This window comes from Cupressus sempervirens, chromosome 7 (genome assembly GCF_028749045.1).
Source record: "Cupressus sempervirens isolate cs-2001-9-10 chromosome 7, ASM2874904v1, whole genome shotgun sequence".
Lineage (NCBI taxonomy): Eukaryota > Viridiplantae > Streptophyta > Pinopsida > Cupressales > Cupressaceae > Cupressus > Cupressus sempervirens.
The window spans coordinates 906,649,294-906,655,293 of NC_143124.1; positions in this window are offsets into that span (position 1 = coordinate 906,649,294).

A 6,000-nucleotide genomic window follows, 5' to 3' on the forward strand; every position below is an offset into this window, starting at 1 on the left:
ACTAGGGCTTATGAAAATAGAAATAGCGTCACTTGAGACTTGATAAATACCTTGCAAGATCTGATGAAATGGTATTAAATCATTGTTCAAATATTTTGTAATCACTTTGATGAATTTCCTAATCACCTCTAGCTCTCCTTTCTCTTTCTCAATTTTAAAATGATGTAAAATGAGTTGAAATTGATCAAATACCCCTTCAAAGTATTGCAATTAATGTTAATTTCTTACACAACTATAAGCTCAACATCAATTAATTTCAAGCTCACTCAAAATCCATTAGTCTTTTCATTCATTCAAAAACCATTACGAGCTCAACATCACCTAGCTAGTCTATTAGCTCAGAATCCTCTAGCATTTCACTTGGCACTTATAGGAAACTTTTCATGCTCAGTAGTAACATGAAAAACTTTAAGATTTTCTTTGATTCCTAATAACATCTTGCATCTTTTTTCATGGATATGTAAACATTTCAGTACTAAATCTTTTGGAACTGATGTATGATATAACTTTTGAATATTAGTCCCACATACTTCTTGATTGCTTAATTTGATGAGGTGTGATCACCTAACCCATTGGGTGAAGTGATCCCTTCTCCACTTGATGTGCTGCAATCCTCTATTTTCTTTCATATCTTGTTCATTTCATTTCTAACATTTTCAATATTTGCCTTGCCTTTGTCTTTATCTTTATTGAACTCACAACTTGGTGCCTTTGACCTTGTTGGACAATATTGACTGATGTGACCAATCTTCAAATGGCTAAAATATGTGGTTTTACTCAACCACCTTTTGCAGTCACCTTTGAAGTGTGTCCTAAATAAATTTTTAGTAACATGTCCATATTCTTGACAATAATGACAACTATATCTTGTATTATAATCCAAATTATAAGAGTTGCCATTGTTCTTTACCTTTTTTTGCCTATTTGATGACTATATCGGTTTGTATCTACACTCAAAAGCTCTATGTCCATACTTCTGACAACTATAACAATATCCTTCAAATCTTTGAGTGTGCATGGTCCTAATTTTGTATTCATGTGCCTGATGACCTTGTTTGTTGCACTTATGACAATGAACCATGCTCTTATGCTTGACATTCTTTTTCATAGTTTTTCTCCTGCACATTAGCAGTTCATCCTTTCTTACCACAATTATGATAGGTAGGTTTGGAATTCTTACCTTTGTTGCTCCTTTCTTCAACATTTTTGGATGACTCTTCTTCTTCAATACTTGTGTATCCAAGTCTAGATGTGTCATTATTGGATCTAGGGGATCTCAATAATTGCTCAAAGTATTTGATGGCTTCACTTGGTTTATTAAAACTTTCAAAAAATTGCTTTTCCTTTTTTAGGTCATTGTGCAATTGCTCATTCTGCAACTTCAATGTTGTTATCTTAATGTCCTTGACATTCAGCTCATAGTTGACATTCATCATTTGACTCAAAGTATCCAATTGCATGTTAGAAATTTTGGTTAGCTCTGATGATTTCTCCTTTAGTCTATTGATAAAAACTCTTTTGTCATCTTCAATCATGGCTTTGTCTTCCATAACTTTATTTCTCTATTCAGTCATTTCACATAGTAGTATGGTTTGTGATTCTTACTCTAACTTGAGATTTCTGATCTCTTTAGCTTGGGCTCTATTCCTTTCCATTAGATCTACAACTATTGCATCAAATTCATTGGAGTCTCCATTAGAAAATAGATTAGTAGTGTCCATCTCTATGTATCGTGTGTCATTCTCCTCAATAGCAATTTCCTTCCTTCTCTTCAAAGATTTTTTAAAATCTTCTCTTGCTTCATTCAGTTGATGTAGAATGAGTTGTATTTCAATTCTGTAAATCTCAATGATCTTTCCCAACTTGTAGACTTCCATTTTCAAGATCTTTACTCAAAGCTACAAAGCTCCTCTTTCAAAGAACAAGAGCCTAATACCAAATGTTGGAAATACAATAGGAATGGTAAACTTCTAGGGGAGGGTGAATTAGTAGTTTAAACTTTGACCCATAAAACATTCACCACACATCCATCTCATACATTCATTAAGTAAACTAAAATACCATGTAAAGCATGTACATCTAAATCATGTAAACAAGTAAACATTGACACATATATGACACTAGATATGATTTCCTAGAAACCCTCCAATGAGAAGGTAAAATTGGGGTGGGGATGACATCCACAAATCTTCGCTACTTTAGAAATAAAGTGTATCTAATGAAGGTTACAATGTTTGATCATGAAACATGATCTACCCTGTGAAAGGTTTTCCCTGTTAAAGGCTTACAAAGATTATTAGGTCTTATCCTATTAAAGGATTTCAACACCCTGTTAGAAGTGTGCCTTGTTAGAGGACTTTAACTCACAACTAAGTATGCACCTTGTTAGAGGATTTCAATACAGTATGTTAGAACTACTCTACTAGGAGATTTAATTGATTCACCTATTAGAATGACTCAGCATTGATCCTGTGGTTAGCACTATGTTGCTTGATGATATATCATGTCTAAACTAATGTATTCTTGATCCTTTCTTGATCAAATGTCTCTCTATTGTATGCTATTCCCTTCCTTTGTTCTGCTTTAAATGATTTTGCAATGCAATTTCACTTCACAATTCCTTAGCCACTATGAATGCTTTGTTTGTGCATGTAAACTTCTCTCTTTGCTCCTTCCACACATGTATGAAGTTTAGGGTTTTTCCTCCTTAAGAAGATCTAGGTGACTTAGGGTTAGGTATGAATCAACAACTGTGATTCATTCATTTTGGCACTTAAACCTCCCCTTTTTCCAATTGGCTACATGCAATTCATAGGGATTCTAACTTAAGATTTGTCCTTATCTCCAAAATATTGTAATTCAATCTTTAAGTTGGCTAAAAAATGGTTTACACAGTAGTTTGTGCCATTACAAACAACTATGAAAAAACTAGCTTACTTGGCATTTGAAGTGTGTAATGCTCAGCATATACTATCTTATATATTGTGACTCAGTGTCTGAGTGACTCGACATGGACTACTTACTTGGCTCCTGAATCACTTGGCATACACTATCTTCTTGACACTTGATTAACTCGGCACATGAGTGACTCAACACTCATTGTGGACTCAGCATGATCTATCTTATACATGTGCTCGACATGTGCTACTTGTTTGGCATGCACTAAGTAAATGACTTAAGTGTGTAGACACTCACTTGTCAAAACCAATCTGAGATCAACAATATATAAATATGTTTAATTAGTTTTTTTGTGAATATTTTTTCAAGTTAATTTATATGAACGACATTTTAAATTATTTTATGTAAATAGATTTTTAAATTATTTTATATATAAATTTATCTATTTTTTTATTCTATTTTATATAAATGTTTTTTTCAATTTACTAAATATAAATGATATTTTATGTTACTTGTATTAGTATATATATTCTTGATGTTGATCTAGAATTTGTATCTAAGTAAATAAAAATAATTTATATTATTGGTTAATGTAAATCTCGAATGATTATGAAACAAAGTGATTTTTATGTTAGATGTTTGGTATATGTGTTTTGTACGTGGGTAGCCTAGGCTTGGCTTAGGGATAGACATACCATAGATTTGGATTATTTGATGTTCCATATATATTTTTGTTTCTATAGTGCTGTGAGAAATTATCATCATGATCACATTTGTCAAACTGTGTTCTTATAATTGAGTGCATAGTCTTGTATGTTAATTCCTTAAGAGTATTTTGTGATGATCATTTGAAAATCAATATGTTGTTTATGGTTGTTTGACAATCAATATGTTCTTGATACCAAAGAAATTGATTTGAGAATTGTTTTACCATTAGGATTAAAATTCAAAATGTGATATATATATATATATATATATATATATATATATATATATATATATATATATATATATATATATATATATATATATATATATATATATATATATATATATATATATATATATATATATATATATATATATATGTATGTATGTATGTAGTTTATGTATGTATCTATCACACTTTGATATTATCACTAGTTTATAGTTATTTACATATTACATATTTCTTTCCATTTCTTCTAACTCTCTCTACATATCTCCTCTCATTCTTTCTTTATATTCCTATCTCTATACCTCTATGTTTCTTTCTCCCTCTCAAGCTATAGGCAAGAACTTTGACACTTTGTGTCTCTTGTTTTAAAATATTCTTCTTCTAGATTATTTTTAGATCTTTGATGTGCTATCATATTAAATATACATGTATGCAAAATTTATCTACATAAGTGATAATAAAATGTTTCATTAGTAATGAAGGTTGGAAATGTGTTGTAATAGGGTTTTAGCTTGTGCTTTGGCTATTAAATTAATCCTTGTGTATCCTTTGTGTATCATATTGCATTTATTGTATAATCCTTAGGAACCATAGCTCTGACAAAGTTGACCTCATTTGTTTCTAGCGATGAAGTTGTTGTGACAAAAGCTCATGGTGCCTCCCTTGAAAAAATAGTTGTGCAAATTCATCTTGAAGGTTCTTTATGAGGTATGTCCTATTGTGATGTTGTGCTTAACTCTCAGGATTTTGATAATTTCTACCTTTGGCTAGAGAAATATACCCTCATATGGTATTTTGTGGGAAGAACGCCCCTTGAATGCATGCTTAAAGAATGGGTGGCCAAAGTTTGGAACCCTCATGGCATCCACCTTGAAGGTGTCTAAAGCCTTACCAAGGGTATCTTTATGTTTAGGTTTTCCAACCCTATCCATGTCAATTCTATCCTTGGCCATGGTCCATGGCCTATCAAGTCCTCTCTTTTAGTTTTTTAGTGTTGGTCTCAAGACTTTACTATGTCAGATGATAAAAAGATTAGGGTCCCTATGTGGGTAGAGTTCCATGGTCTTTTCTTGTCTTGCTGGCAATTTATGCATAGTATTGCATCATCTCTTGGCAAGGTGTTATTTCAAGAATTAGACTACTTTTCATCACTCAACCAAAAAAGAAAGTTTGCATTGAGGTTGAATCTTTCTCATGAACTTAAGGAATCTCTTGATATTCAAGTGGAAAGCCACACCTACACCCAAAAGGTTCTATATCTAAATTTTCCCAACAATTGCCATGGTTGTTAGTTGAAAGAGCACAAGATCAAGGATTTCCCTCTTGCAATTCATCACACAAACTCCTCTCCCAAGGAAATTCCTTGGTAGGTAGAACTTATGAGAAAAGAGGAATGGACCACAGTGGTCTAAAAAGGTGAAACTCTAACAACTTCAAATAAAACTCCTACTTCAGAATCTCAACCAGCTTAAGAGGTCTCCCCCCAGGTGACTATCCATGTGGTTTCTACTTCATTAGTTGTCATTTCAAACCCTAGCAAATAGGGGGCTAAGGGTTCTCAAGTGTCTCATGTTCCCACTAGATCTGCACTTCAAAACCCACTTCCAATATTGTTTCACAATCTCCTTTTCATTCTCACAACCCTATTGGGCATGCTAAAATGATGAAAGGCATTCTAGAAAAAAGAAGGTTTATCATTGGAGGTGACTCCCCTCCTACCTTTCGAACCAATCTAGAGTTCTTGCATAACAATTTATCCTCTCTTGGGGACAAGGAAGACATGCAATATTTTTTACGAATTTTCTCCCTTGGAATGTTTGAGGTCTAACTAAGCTCCATAGGAAATATTATGTTCAAGATATTAGATATTGTATTGGTCCCTTGGATATTCTTTATCTTTAGGAGATCAAAATGTCTGGGCTTTTGCTCAATGTTGCTTGTCATTCTATTTGATCTGAGGCCTCTATTGTTTCCTCTCACCATGAGGTTGGTCAAGGTAGAGTCTCTACTCTCATTTCTCCTTGTTTACACTCTTATGTCATTGACCATGGGTTTGACCTTGGATGCAGTGAATGGTTTAGATTTTACTCTATTTCAATAATCATTCCTTTGGAATTGTTAAGGTTTATGCCCAATAATGATGCAATAGAGAGATATTACTTGTG